Here is a 15,365-nt window from a genome sequence, read left to right as displayed (position 1 = left end):
AAAATGATGCAGGTTTATACTGTTAATTTTCAGTTTATCGTTACAGTTGGTGTTATTCCATGTCGGAAGGGACGCAGCTACAGCCAGTGGGGTAACTAGAGACAGGCAGGCAGCTATGTGCAACAAAGGTAGGCGTGTTGTTTTCATATGCAGATCTGAAATATTGTCTTATATGCAAGAGGAGGAGTGATGGGGGTTCAGGCAAAAGTCAGGCTATGGATTGCATTGCTAAATGCTCCATCAGAGTGCAATGGTCGCCTGTCCTTTTTTTAAGTGATGATGTGGGTTTAGCCTGTGCTGTATGTATGTATGGGTGGCTGACTGCCACCCACCCAGAAAGTGTATGGGAGGCTGGTTGGCTGCCAGCCTTCCTTCCATTCCTATGAGTAATGTGAGTGCTCATGAAGGGGACATGGTTGGGTCCACCCCTTTCCCGGTTATCCCCTCTAGGCCTTTTGGCTTAGATCAAGTGTAAAAAAAGAAAGGATCTTGCGACAGATCGCATCCTGAGGCACGTTTTTTTTTGTGTGAATACTTGCACTTGGGTGACTTGTGAGCACATACTGATACATACGTTCCCTATCTGGGGACCATAAATTAAATGGATTTTTGAGAAAGGGAGCTGATTTGGAAGCTTGCTTCTGTCGCCCTATGCATTGACCCGATGTGGCAGTATCTTCGGGTAGTGAACAGTGCACCACCCCATTCCAGTGTTAAACAAGAAAGATTCTCATTTAATCCTCCGTGGGTGAGAATTTGAGTTTGAGAATTGGAGACCAAAATGATGAGTTGCACTGACTGGTTTATGAACGTCTATTCATTTAGCGTTTTAATGACCATGTTTGCACACTGATTGGTGTAAAAAAATAAAATAAAACTAAATAATAATAATCTAGCACACCTGTGCAGGTTTGACATGACATGACAGGTAGCTGTCTTGTGGGTGGTGCTGAATCCTGTTAAATGACATGAGGGTCTCATGCCTATACACAAGGGTGTGTCATTGCTGTTGCTTGACCATGCATTGATTTCTGTGGTCAGTGAATGATAAAAACAAAATTTACCATCCATTGATGGATGGGAAATCCGCCATGAGGCATTTGTTTTTAGAAACTGCTGCTCACAACCAATGTTGCAATGGAGTGTCTCCATCTGCTGGTGGTATTGGAAAGGCATTAGTGCTATGACAGGGTCTGAAGAAGAAGAAGAAGAAGACGGAAAAAAATATATATAAAAAGAAAAAGAGAGAGAGAGAGAGAGACTGACTTAGTGAGCGAGTGAGTGAGAGAGTGAGAGTGAGTGAGAGTGAATGAGTGAGTGAGTGATTGAGTGAGTGAGTGAGTGAGAACAAATGAGTTAAAGCAAGTGAGTGAGAGAGATCGAATGAATGAAAGTCTGAATGACAGAAAGAAAAAAGGATGAAGAAAGAAGCATGAAGAAAAAAAAATGTATATGGAGTTGCTGACATGAGTGCAATCTACAAAGCCGTTGAGGCTGATCCTCATGGGAGGATTATTGCACCAGGACCCTTAGCACTTTTAAAATGCCATTCAATGCCACGGGCTAGATGTAAACTGCAGATGACCATGTTGTGGTAGTTACCATGGATACCCAAGTGATGTGTGAGCTAACACATAGGCCCAACAGATTCCAAGAAGGCCAGAATCACCAGCGGCACCACCATCGATTGTCAGGTCACCCGGATTCAGCAAATACCAGAGTCCAAAATGATGCAGGTTTATACTGTTAATTTTCAGTTTATCGTTACAGTTGGTGTTATTCCATGTCGGAAGGGACGCAGCTACAGCCAGTGGGGTAACTAGAGACAGGCAGGCAGCTATGTGCAACAAAGGTAGGCGTGTTGTTTTCATATGCAGATCTGAAATATTGTCTTATATGCAAGAGGAGGAGTGATGGGGGTTCAGGCAAAAGCCAGGCTATGGATTGCATTGCTAAATGCTCCATCAGAGTGCAATGGTCGCCTGTCCTTTTTTTAAGTGATGATGTGGGTTTAGCCTGTGCTGTATGTATGTATGGGTGGCTGACTGCCACCCACCCAGAAAGTGTATGGGAGGCTGGTTGGCTGCCAGCCTTCCTTCCATTCCTATGAGTAATGTGAGTGCTCATGAAGGGGACATGGTTGGGTCCACCCCTTTCCCGGTTATCCCCTCTAGGCCTTTTGGCTTAGATCAAGTGTAAAAAAAGAAAGGATCTTGCGACAGATCGCATCCTGAGGCACGTTTTTTTTTTTTGTGTGAATACTTGCACTTGGGTGACTTGTGAGCACATACTGATACATACGTTCCCTATCTGGGGACCATAAATTAAATGGATTTTTGAGAAAGGGAGCTGATTTGGAAGCTTGCTTCTGTCGCCCTATGCATTGACCCGATGTGGCAGTATCTTCGGGTAGTGAACAGTGCACCACCCCATTCCAGTGTTAAACAAGAAAGATTCTCATTTAATCCTCCGTGGGTGAGAATTTGAGTTTGAGAATTGGAGACCAAAATGATGAGTTGCACTGACTGGTTTATGAACGTATATTCATTTAGCGTTTTAATGACCATGTTTGCACACTGATTGGTGTAAAAAAATAAAATAAAACTAAATAATAATAATCTAGCACACCTGTGCAGGTTTGACATGACATGACAGGTAGCTGTCTTGTGGGTGGTGCTGAATCCTGTTAAATGACATGAGGGTCTCATGCCTATACACAAGGGTGTGTCATTGCTGTTGCTTGACCATGCATTGGTTTCTGTGGTCAGTGAATGATAAAAACAAAATTTACCATCCATTGATGGATGGGAAATCCGCCATGAGGCATTTGTTTTTAGAAACTGCTGCTCACAACCAATGTTGCAATGGAGTGTCTCCATCTGCTGGTGGTATTGGAAAGGCATTAGTGCTATGACAGGGTCTGAAGAAGAAGAAGAAGAAGAAGAAGACGGAAAAAAATATATATAAAAAGAAAAAGAGAGAGAGAGAGAGAGACTGACTTAGTGAGCGAGTGAGTGAGAGAGTGAGAGTGAGTGAGAGTGAATGAGTGAGTGAGTGATTGAGTGAGTGAGTGAGTGAGAACAAATGAGTTAAAGCAAGTGAGTGAGAGAGATCGAATGAATGAAAGTCTGAATGACAGAAAGAAAAAAGGATGAAGAAAGAAGCATGAAGAAAAAAAAATGTATATGGAGTTGCTGACATGAGTGCAATCTACAAAGCCGTTGAGGCTGATCCTCATGGGAGGATTATTGCACCAGGTTCCTTAGCACTTTTAAAATGCCATTCAATGCCACGGGCTAGATGTAAACTGCAGATGACCATGTTGTGGTAGTTACCATGGATACCCAAGTGATGTGTGAGCTAACACATAGGCCCAACAGATTCCAAGAAGGCCAGAATCACCAGCGGCACCACCATCGATTGTCAGGTCACCCGGATTCAGCAAATACCAGAGTCCAAAATGATGCAGGTTTATACTGTTAATTTTCAGTTTATCGTTACAGTTGGTGTTATTCCATGTCGGAAGGGACGCAGCTACAGCCAGTGGGGTAACTAGAGACAGGCAGGCAGCTATGTGCAACAAAGGTAGGCGTGTTGTTTTCATATGCAGATCTGAAATATTGTCTTATATGCAAGAGGAGGAGTGATGGGGGTTCAGGCAAAAGCCAGGCTATGGATTGCATTGCTAAATGCTCCATCAGAGTGCAATGGTCGCCTGTCCTTTTTTTAAGTGATGATGTGGGTTTAGCCTGTGCTGTATGTATGTATGGGTGGCTGACTGCCACCCACCCAGAAAGTGTATGGGAGGCTGGTTGGCTGCCAGCCTTCCTTCCATTCCTATGAGTAATGTGAGTGCTCATGAAGGGGACATGGTTGGGTCCACCCCTTTCCTGGTTATCCCCTCTAGGCCTTTTGGCTTAGATCAAGTGTAAAAAAAGAAAGGATCTTGCGACAGATCGCATCCTGAGGCACGTTTTTTTTTGTGTGAATACTTGCACTTGGGTGACTTGTGAGCACATACTGATACATACGTTCCCTATCTGGGGACCATAAATTAAATGGATTTTTGAGAAAGGGAGCTGATTTGGAAGCTTGCTTCTGTCGCCCTATGCATTGACCCGATGTGGCAGTATCTTCGGGTAGTGAACAGTGCACCACCCCATTCCAGTGTTAAACAAGAAAGATTCTCATTTAATCCTCCGTGGGTGAGAATTTGAGTTTGAGAATTGGAGACCAAAATGATGAGTTGCACTGACTGGTTTATGAACGTCTATTCATTTAGCGTTTTAATGACCATGTTTGCACACTGATTGGTGTAAAAAAATAAAATAAAACTAAATAATAATAATCTAGCACACCTGTGCAGGTTTGACATGACATGACAGGTAGCTGTCTTGTGGGTGGTGCTGAATCCTGTTAAATGACATGAGGGTCTCATGCCTATACACAAGGGTGTGTCATTGCTGTTGCTTGACCATGCATTGGTTTCTGTGGTCAGTGAATGATAAAAACAAAATTTACCATCCATTGATGGATGGGAAATCCGCCATGAGGCATTTGTTTTTAGAAACTGCTGCTCACAACCAATGTTGCAATGGAGTGTCTCCATCTGCTGGTGGTATTGGAAAGGCATTAGTGCTATGACAGGGTCTGAAGAAGAAGAAGAAGAAGAAGACAGAAAAAAATATATATAAAAAGAAAAAGAGAGAGAGAGAGAGACTGACTTAGTGAGCGAGTGAGTGAGAGAGTGAGAGTGAGTGAGAGTGAATGAGTGAGTGAGTGATTGAGTGAGTGAGTGAGTGAGTGAGAACAAATGAGTTAAAGCAAGTGAGTGAGAGAGATCGAATGAATGAAAGTCTGAATGACAGAAAGAAAAAAGGATGAAGAAAGAAGCATGAAGAAAAAAAAATGTATATGGAGTTGCTGACATGAGTGCAATCTACAAAGCCGTTGAGGCTGATCCTCATGGGAGGATTATTGCACCAGGACCCTTAGCACTTTTAAAATGCCATTCAATGCCACGGGCTAGATGTAAACTGCAGATGACCATGTTGTGGTAGTTACCATGGATACCCAAGTGATGTGTGAGCTAACACATAGGCCCAACAGATTCCAAGAAGGCCAGAATCACCAGCGGCACCACCATCGATTGTCAGGTCACCCGGATTCAGCAAATACCAGAGTCCAAAATGATGCAGGTTTATACTGTTAATTTTCAGTTTATCGTTACAGTTGGTGTTATTCCATGTCGGAAGGGACGCAGCTACAGCCAGTGGGGTAACTAGAGACAGGCAGGCAGCTATGTGCAACAAAGGTAGGCGTGTTGTTTTCATATGCAGATCTGAAATATTGTCTTATATGCAAGAGGAGGAGTGATGGGGGTTCAGGCAAAAGCCAGGCTATGGATTGCATTGCTAAATGCTCCATCAGAGTGCAATGGTCGCCTGTCCTTTTTTTAAGTGATGATGTGGGTTTAGCCTGTGCTGTATGTATGTATGGGTGGCTGACTGCCACCCACCCAGAAAGTGTATGGGAGGCTGGTTGGCTGCCAGCCTTCCTTCCATTCCTATGAGTAATGTGAGTGCTCATGAAGGGGACATGGTTGGGTCCACCCCTTTCCCGGTTATCCCCTCTAGGCCTTTTGGCTTAGATCAAGTGTAAAAAAAGAAAGGATCTTGCGACAGATCGCATCCTGAGGCACGTTTTTTTTTGTGTGAATGCTTGCACTTGGGTGACTTGTGAGCACATACTGATACATACGTTCCCTATCTGGGGACCATAAATTAAATGGATTTTTGAGAAAGGGAGCTGATTTGGAAGCTTGCTTCTGTCGCCCTATGCATTGACCCGATGTGGCAGTATCTTCGGGTAGTGAACAGTGCACCACCCCATTCCAGTGTTAAACAAGAAAGATTCTCATTTAATCCTCCGTGGGTGAGAATTTGAGTTTGAGAATTGGAGACCAAAATGATGAGTTGCACTGACTGGTTTATGAACGTCTATTCATTTAGCGTTTTAATGACCATGTTTGCACACTGATTGGTGTAAAAAAATAAAATAAAACTAAATAATAATAATCTAGCACACCTGTGCAGGTTTGACATGACATGACAGGTAGCTGTCTTGTGGGTGGTGCTGAATCCTGTTAAATGACATGAGGGTCTCATGCCTATACACAAGGGTGTGTCATTGCTGTTGCTTGACCATGCATTGGTTTCTGTGGTCAGTGAATGATAAAAACAAAATTTACCATCCATTGATGGATGGGAAATCCGCCATGAGGCATTTGTTTTTAGAAACTGCTGCTCACAACCAATGTTGCAATGGAGTGTCTCCATCTGCTGGTGGTATTGGAAAGGCATTAGTGCTATGACAGGGTCTGAAGAAGAAGAAGAAGAAGACAGAAAAAAATATATATAAAAAGAAAAAGAGAGAGAGAGAGAGAGACTGACTTAGTGAGCGAGTGAGTGAGAGAGTGAGAGTGAGTGAGAGTGAATGAGTGAGTGAGTGATTGAGTGAGTGAGTGAGTGAGTGAGAACAAATGAGTTAAAGCAAGTGAGTGAGAGAGATCGAATGAATGAAAGTCTGAATGACAGAAAGAAAAAAGGATGAAGAAAGAAGCATGAAGAAAAAAAAATGTATATGGAGTTGCTGACATGAGTGCAATCTACAAAGCCGTTGAGGCTGATACTCATGGGAGGATTATTGCACCAGGACCCTTAGCACTTTTAAAATGCCATTCAATGCCACGGGCTAGATGTAAACTGCAGATGACCATGTTGTGGTAGTTACCATGGATACCCAAGTGATGTGTGAGCTAACACATAGGCCCAACAGATTCCAAGAAGGCCAGAATCACCAGCGGCACCACCATCGATTGTCAGGTCACCCGGATTCAGCAAATACCAGAGTCCAAAATGATGCAGGTTTATACTGTTAATTTTCAGTTTATCGTTACAGTTGGTGTTATTCCATGTCGGAAGGGACGCAGCTACAGCCAGTGGGGTAACTAGAGACAGGCAGGCAGCTATGTGCAACAAAGGTAGGCGTGTTGTTTTCATATGCAGATCTGAAATATTGTCTTATATGCAAGAGGAGGAGTGATGGGGGTTCAGGCAAAAGCCAGGCTATGGATTGCATTGCTAAATGCTCCATCAGAGTGCAATGGTCGCCTGTCCTTTTTTTAAGTGATGATGTGGGTTTAGCCTGTGCTGTATGTATGTATGGGTGGCTGACTGCCACCCACCCAGAAAGTGTATGGGAGGCTGGTTGGCTGCCAGCCTTCCTTCCATTCCTATGAGTAATGTGAGTGCTCATGAAGGGGACATGGTTGGGTCCACCCCTTTCCCGGTTATCCCCTCTAGGCCTTTTGGCTTAGATCAAGTGTAAAAAAAGAAAGGATCTTGCGACAGATCGCATCCTGAGGCACGTTTTTTTTGTGTGAATACTTGCACTTGGGTGACTTGTGAGCACATACTGATACATACGTTCCCTATCTGGGGACCATAAATTAAATGGATTTTTGAGAAAGGGAGCTGATTTGGAAGCTTGCTTCTGTCGCCCTATGCATTGACCCGATGTGGCAGTATCTTCGGGTAGTGAACAGTGCACCACCCCATTCCAGTGTTAAACAAGAAAGATTCTCATTTAATCCTCCGTGGGTGAGAATTTGAGTTTGAGAATTGGAGACCAAAATGATGAGTTGCACTGACTGGTTTATGAACGCCTATTCATTTAGCGTTTTAATGACCATGTTTGCACACTGATTGGTGTAAAAAAATAAAATAAAACTAAATAATAATAATCTAGCACACCTGTGCAGGTTTGACATGACATGACAGGTAGCTGTCTTGTGGGTGGTGCTGAATCCTGTTAAATGACATGAGGGTCTCATGCCTATACACAAGGGTGTGTCATTGCTGTTGCTTGACCATGCATTGGTTTCTGTGGTCAGTGAATGATAAAAACAAAATTTACCATCCATTGATGGATGGGAAATCCGCCATGAGGCATTTGTTTTTAGAAACTGCTGCTCACAACCAATGTTGCAATGGAGTGTCTCCATCTGCTGGTGGTATTGGAAAGGCATTAGTGCTATGACAGGGTCTGAAGAAGAAGAAGAAGAAGACGAAAAAAAATATATATAAAAAGAAAAAGAGAGAGAGAGAGAGAGAGAGACTGACTTAGTGAGCGAGTGAGTGAGAGAGTGAGAGTGAGTGAGAGTGAATGAGTGAGTGAGTGATTGAGTGAGTGAGTGAGTGAGTGAGAACAAATGAGTTAAAGCAAGTGAGTGAGAGAGATCGAATGAATGAAAGTCTGAATGACAGAAAGAAAAAAGGATGAAGAAAGAAGCATGAAGAAAAAAAATGTATATGGAGTTGCTGACATGAGTGCAATCTACAAAGCCGTTGAGGCTGATCCTCATGGGAGGATTATTGCACCAGGACCCTTAGCACTTTTAAAATGCCATTCAATGCCACGGGCTAGATGTAAACTGCAGATGACCATGTTGTGGTAGTTACCATGGATACCCAAGTGATGTGTGAGCTAACACATAGGCCCAACAGATTCCAAGAAGGCCAGAATCACCAGCGGCACCACCATCGATTGTCAGGTCACCCGGATTCAGCAAATACCAGAGTCCAAAATGATGCAGGTTTATACTGTTAATTTTCAGTTTATCGTTACAGTTGGTGTTATTCCATGTCGGAAGGGACGCAGCTACAGCCAGTGGGGTAACTAGAGACAGGCAGGCAGCTATGTGCAACAAAGGTAGGCGTGTTGTTTTCATATGCAGATCTGAAATATTGTCTTATATGCAAGAGGAGGAGTGATGGGGGTTCAGGCAAAAGCCAGGCTATGGATTGCATTGCTAAATGCTCCATCAGAGTGCAATGGTCGCCTGTCCTTTTTTTAAGTGATGATGTGGGTTTAGCCTGTGCTGTATGTATGTATGGGTGGCTGACTGCCACCCACCCAGAAAGTGTATGGGAGGCTGGTTGGCTGCCAGCCTTCCTTCCATTCCTATGAGTAATGTGAGTGCTCATGAAGGGGACATGGTTGGGTCCACCCCTTTCCCGGTTATCCCCTCTAGGCCTTTTGGCTTAGATCAAGTGTAAAAAAAGAAAGGATCTTGCGACAGATCGCATCCTGAGGCACGTTTTTTTTTTTTGTGTGAATACTTGCACTTGGGTGACTTGTGAGCACATACTGATACATACGTTCCCTATCTGGGGACCATAAATTAAATGGATTTTTGAGAAAGGGAGCTGATTTGGAAGCTTGCTTCTGTCGCCCTATGCATTGACCCGATGTGGCAGTATCTTCGGGTAGTGAACAGTGCACCACCCCATTCCAGTGTTAAACAAGAAAGATTCTCATTTAATCCTCCGTGGGTGAGAATTTGAGTTTGAGAATTGGAGACCAAAATGATGAGTTGCACTGACTGGTTTATGAACGTATATTCATTTAGCGTTTTAATGACCATGTTTGCACACTGATTGGTGTAAAAAAATAAAATAAAACTAAATAATAATAATCTAGCACACCTGTGCAGGTTTGACATGACATGACAGGTAGCTGTCTTGTGGGTGGTGCTGAATCCTGTTAAATGACATGAGGGTCTCATGCCTATACACAAGGGTGTGTCATTGCTGTTGCTTGACCATGCATTGGTTTCTGTGGTCAGTGAATGATAAAAACAAAATTTACCATCCATTGATGGATGGGAAATCCGCCATGAGGCATTTGTTTTTAGAAACTGCTGCTCACAACCAATGTTGCAATGGAGTGTCTCCATCTGCTGGTGGTATTGGAAAGGCATTAGTGCTATGACAGGGTCTGAAGAAGAAGAAGAAGAAGAAGAAGACGGAAAAAAATATATATAAAAAGAAAAAGAGAGAGAGAGAGAGAGACTGACTTAGTGAGCGAGTGAGTGAGAGAGTGAGAGTGAGTGAGAGTGAATGAGTGAGTGAGTGATTGAGTGAGTGAGTGAGTGAGAACAAATGAGTTAAAGCAAGTGAGTGAGAGAGATCGAATGAATGAAAGTCTGAATGACAGAAAGAAAAAAGGATGAAGAAAGAAGCATGAAGAAAAAAAAATGTATATGGAGTTGCTGACATGAGTGCAATCTACAAAGCCGTTGAGGCTGATCCTCATGGGAGGATTATTGCACCAGGTTCCTTAGCACTTTTAAAATGCCATTCAATGCCACGGGCTAGATGTAAACTGCAGATGACCATGTTGTGGTAGTTACCATGGATACCCAAGTGATGTGTGAGCTAACACATAGGCCCAACAGATTCCAAGAAGGCCAGAATCACCAGCGGCACCACCATCGATTGTCAGGTCACCCGGATTCAGCAAATACCAGAGTCCAAAATGATGCAGGTTTATACTGTTAATTTTCAGTTTATCGTTACAGTTGGTGTTATTCCATGTCGGAAGGGACGCAGCTACAGCCAGTGGGGTAACTAGAGACAGGCAGGCAGCTATGTGCAACAAAGGTAGGCGTGTTGTTTTCATATGCAGATCTGAAATATTGTCTTATATGCAAGAGGAGGAGTGATGGGGGTTCAGGCAAAAGCCAGGCTATGGATTGCATTGCTAAATGCTCCATCAGAGTGCAATGGTCGCCTGTCCTTTTTTTAAGTGATGATGTGGGTTTAGCCTGTGCTGTATGTATGTATGGGTGGCTGACTGCCACCCACCCAGAAAGTGTATGGGAGGCTGGTTGGCTGCCAGCCTTCCTTCCATTCCTATGAGTAATGTGAGTGCTCATGAAGGGGACATGGTTGGGTCCACCCCTTTCCCGGTTATCCCCTCTAGGCCTTTTGGCTTAGATCAAGTGTAAAAAAAGAAAGGATCTTGCGACAGATCGCATCCTGAGGCACGTTTTTTTTTGTGTGAATACTTGCACTTGGGTGACTTGTGAGCACATACTGATACATACGTTCCCTATCTGGGGACCATAAATTAAATGGATTTTTGAGAAAGGGAGCTGATTTGGAAGCTTGCTTCTGTCGCCCTATGCATTGACCCGATGTGGCAGTATCTTCGGGTAGTGAACAGTGCACCACCCCATTCCAGTGTTAAACAAGAAAGATTCTCATTTAATCCTCCGTGGGTGAGAATTTGAGTTTGAGAATTGGAGACCAAAATGATGAGTTGCACTGACTGGTTTATGAACGTCTATTCATTTAGCGTTTTAATGACCATGTTTGCACACTGATTGGTGTAAAAAAATAAAATAAAACTAAATAATAATAATCTAGCACACCTGTGCAGGTTTGACATGACATGACAGGTAGCTGTCTTGTGGGTGGTGCTGAATCCTGTTAAATGACATGAGGGTCTCATGCCTATACACAAGGGTGTGTCATTGCTGTTGCTTGACCATGCATTGGTTTCTGTGGTCAGTGAATGATAAAAACAAAATTTACCATCCATTGATGGATGGGAAATCCGCCATGAGGCATTTGTTTTTAGAAACTGCTGCTCACAACCAATGTTGCAATGGAGTGTCTCCATCTGCTGGTGGTATTGGAAAGGCATTAGTGCTATGACAGGGTCTGAAGAAGAAGAAGAAGAAGAAGACAGAAAAAAATATATATAAAAAGAAAAAGAGAGAGAGAGAGAGACTGACTTAGTGAGCGAGTGAGTGAGAGAGTGAGAGTGAGTGAGAGTGAATGAGTGAGTGAGTGATTGAGTGAGTGAGTGAGTGAGTGAGAACAAATGAGTTAAAGCAAGTGAGTGAGAGAGATCGAATGAATGAAAGTCTGAATGACAGAAAGAAAAAAGGATGAAGAAAGAAGCATGAAGAAAAAAAAATGTATATGGAGTTGCTGACATGAGTGCAATCTACAAAGCCGTTGAGGCTGATCCTCATGGGAGGATTATTGCACCAGGACCCTTAGCACTTTTAAAATGCCATTCAATGCCACGGGCTAGATGTAAACTGCAGATGACCATGTTGTGGTAGTTACCATGGATACCCAAGTGATGTGTGAGCTAACACATAGGCCCAACAGATTCCAAGAAGGCCAGAATCACCAGCGGCACCACCATCGATTGTCAGGTCACCCGGATTCAGCAAATACCAGAGTCCAAAATGATGCAGGTTTATACTGTTAATTTTCAGTTTATCGTTACAGTTGGTGTTATTCCATGTCGGAAGGGACGCAGCTACAGCCAGTGGGGTAACTAGAGACAGGCAGGCAGCTATGTGCAACAAAGGTAGGCGTGTTGTTTTCATATGCAGATCTGAAATATTGTCTTATATGCAAGAGGAGGAGTGATGGGGGTTCAGGCAAAAGCCAGGCTATGGATTGCATTGCTAAATGCTCCATCAGAGTGCAATGGTCGCCTGTCCTTTTTTTAAGTGATGATGTGGGTTTAGCCTGTGCTGTATGTATGTATGGGTGGCTGACTGCCACCCACCCAGAAAGTGTATGGGAGGCTGGTTGGCTGCCAGCCTTCCTTCCATTCCTATGAGTAATGTGAGTGCTCATGAAGGGGACATGGTTGGGTCCACCCCTTTCCCGGTTATCCCCTCTAGGCCTTTTGGCTTAGATCAAGTGTAAAAAAAGAAAGGATCTTGCGACAGATCGCATCCTGAGGCACGTTTTTTTTTGTGTGAATGCTTGCACTTGGGTGACTTGTGAGCACATACTGATACATACGTTCCCTATCTGGGGACCATAAATTAAATGGATTTTTGAGAAAGGGAGCTGATTTGGAAGCTTGCTTCTGTCGCCCTATGCATTGACCCGATGTGGCAGTATCTTCGGGTAGTGAACAGTGCACCACCCCATTCCAGTGTTAAACAAGAAAGATTCTCATTTAATCCTCCGTGGGTGAGAATTTGAGTTTGAGAATTGGAGACCAAAATGATGAGTTGCACTGACTGGTTTATGAACGTCTATTCATTTAGCGTTTTAATGACCATGTTTGCACACTGATTGGTGTAAAAAAATAAAATAAAACTAAATAATAATAATCTAGCACACCTGTGCAGGTTTGACATGACATGACAGGTAGCTGTCTTGTGGGTGGTGCTGAATCCTGTTAAATGACATGAGGGTCTCATGCCTATACACAAGGGTGTGTCATTGCTGTTGCTTGACCATGCATTGGTTTCTGTGGTCAGTGAATGATAAAAACAAAATTTACCATCCATTGATGGATGGGAAATCCGCCATGAGGCATTTGTTTTTAGAAACTGCTGCTCACAACCAATGTTGCAATGGAGTGTCTCCATCTGCTGGTGGTATTGGAAAGGCATTAGTGCTATGACAGGGTCTGAAGAAGAAGAAGAAGAAGACAGAAAAAAATATATATAAAAAGAAAAAGAGAGAGAGAGAGAGAGACTGACTTAGTGAGCGAGTGAGTGAGAGAGTGAGAGTGAGTGAGAGTGAATGAGTGAGTGAGTGATTGAGTGAGTGAGTGAGTGAGTGAGAACAAATGAGTTAAAGCAAGTGAGTGAGAGAGATCGAATGAATGAAAGTCTGAATGACAGAAAGAAAAAAGGATGAAGAAAGAAGCATGAAGAAAAAAAAATGTATATGGAGTTGCTGACATGAGTGCAATCTACAAAGCCGTTGAGGCTGATACTCATGGGAGGATTATTGCACCAGGACCCTTAGCACTTTTAAAATGCCATTCAATGCCACGGGCTAGATGTAAACTGCAGATGACCATGTTGTGGTAGTTACCATGGATACCCAAGTGATGTGTGAGCTAACACATAGGCCCAACAGATTCCAAGAAGGCCAGAATCACCAGCGGCACCACCATCGATTGTCAGGTCACCCGGATTCAGCAAATACCAGAGTCCAAAATGATGCAGGTTTATACTGTTAATTTTCAGTTTATCGTTACAGTTGGTGTTATTCCATGTCGGAAGGGACGCAGCTACAGCCAGTGGGGTAACTAGAGACAGGCAGGCAGCTATGTGCAACAAAGGTAGGCGTGTTGTTTTCATATGCAGATCTGAAATATTGTCTTATATGCAAGAGGAGGAGTGATGGGGGTTCAGGCAAAAGCCAGGCTATGGATTGCATTGCTAAATGCTCCATCAGAGTGCAATGGTCGCCTGTCCTTTTTTTAAGTGATGATGTGGGTTTAGCCTGTGCTGTATGTATGTATGGGTGGCTGACTGCCACCCACCCAGAAAGTGTATGGGAGGCTGGTTGGCTGCCAGCCTTCCTTCCATTCCTATGAGTAATGTGAGTGCTCATGAAGGGGACATGGTTGGGTCCACCCCTTTCCCGGTTATCCCCTCTAGGCCTTTTGGCTTAGATCAAGTGTAAAAAAAGAAAGGATCTTGCGACAGATCGCATCCTGAGGCACGTTTTTTTTGTGTGAATACTTGCACTTGGGTGACTTGTGAGCACATACTGATACATACGTTCCCTATCTGGGGACCATAAATTAAATGGATTTTTGAGAAAGGGAGCTGATTTGGAAGCTTGCTTCTGTCGCCCTATGCATTGACCCGATGTGGCAGTATCTTCGGGTAGTGAACAGTGCACCACCCCATTCCAGTGTTAAACAAGAAAGATTCTCATTTAATCCTCCGTGGGTGAGAATTTGAGTTTGAGAATTGGAGACCAAAATGATGAGTTGCACTGACTGGTTTATGAACGTCTATTCATTTAGCGTTTTAATGACCATGTTTGCACACTGATTGGTGTAAAAAAATAAAATAAAACTAAATAATAATAATCTAGCACACCTGTGCAGGTTTGACATGACATGACAGGTAGCTGTCTTGTGGGTGGTGCTGAATCCTGTTAAATGACATGAGGGTCTCATGCCTATACACAAGGGTGTGTCATTGCTGTTGCTTGACCATGCATTGGTTTCTGTGGTCAGTGAATGATAAAAACAAAATTTACCATCCATTGATGGATGGGAAATCCGCCATGAGGCATTTGTTTTTAGAAACTGCTGCTCACAACCAATGTTGCAATGGAGTGTCTCCATCTGCTGGTGGTATTGGAAAGGCATTAGTGCTATGACAGGGTCTGAAGAAGAAGAAGAAGAAGACGAAAAAAAATATATATAAAAAGAAAAAGAGAGAGAGAGAGAGAGAGAGACTGACTTAGTGAGCGAGTGAGTGAGAGAGTGAGAGTGAGTGAGAGTGAATGAGTGAGTGAGTGATTGAGTGAGTGAGTGAGTGAGTGAGAACAAATGAGTTAAAGCAAGTGAGTGAGAGAGATCGAATGAATGAAAGTCTGAATGACAGAAAGAAAAAAGGATGAAGAAAGAAGCATGAAGAAAAAAAATGTATATGGAGTTGCTGACATGAGTGCAATCTACAAAGCCGTTGAGGCTGATCCTCATGGGAGGATTATTGCACCAGG

The 15,365-nt window shown here is 43.3% G+C and overlaps 9 pseudogenes; all 9 read left to right on the top strand.

Annotated features, from left to right (window-relative positions):
- The first annotated feature begins 439 nt into the window (after positions 1-439).
- Positions 440-703, top strand: LOC130286293 (U2 spliceosomal RNA; annotated as a pseudogene).
- A 1,460-nt stretch (positions 704-2,163) lies between these two features.
- Positions 2,164-2,430, top strand: LOC130288437 (U2 spliceosomal RNA; annotated as a pseudogene).
- A 1,466-nt stretch (positions 2,431-3,896) lies between these two features.
- Positions 3,897-4,160, top strand: LOC130286292 (U2 spliceosomal RNA; annotated as a pseudogene).
- A 1,465-nt stretch (positions 4,161-5,625) lies between these two features.
- Positions 5,626-5,889, top strand: LOC130287604 (U2 spliceosomal RNA; annotated as a pseudogene).
- A 1,464-nt stretch (positions 5,890-7,353) lies between these two features.
- LOC130288667 (U2 spliceosomal RNA) lies at positions 7,354-7,616 on the top strand (annotated as a pseudogene).
- A 1,467-nt stretch (positions 7,617-9,083) lies between these two features.
- Positions 9,084-9,350, top strand: LOC130288436 (U2 spliceosomal RNA; annotated as a pseudogene).
- A 1,466-nt stretch (positions 9,351-10,816) lies between these two features.
- Positions 10,817-11,080, top strand: LOC130286291 (U2 spliceosomal RNA; annotated as a pseudogene).
- A 1,465-nt stretch (positions 11,081-12,545) lies between these two features.
- On the top strand, positions 12,546-12,809 carry LOC130287603 (U2 spliceosomal RNA; annotated as a pseudogene).
- Positions 12,810-14,273: 1,464 nt separating this feature from the next.
- LOC130288655 (U2 spliceosomal RNA) lies at positions 14,274-14,536 on the top strand (annotated as a pseudogene).
- The last annotated feature ends 829 nt before the right edge of the window (positions 14,537-15,365 follow it).

The sequence above is a fragment of the Hyla sarda genome, chromosome 8 (genome assembly GCF_029499605.1).
Source record: "Hyla sarda isolate aHylSar1 chromosome 8, aHylSar1.hap1, whole genome shotgun sequence".
NCBI classification, from domain to species: domain Eukaryota; kingdom Metazoa; phylum Chordata; class Amphibia; order Anura; family Hylidae; genus Hyla; species Hyla sarda.
Note: the sequence above shows the minus strand (reverse complement) of the source record. Positions and strands in the feature narration are given on the sequence as shown.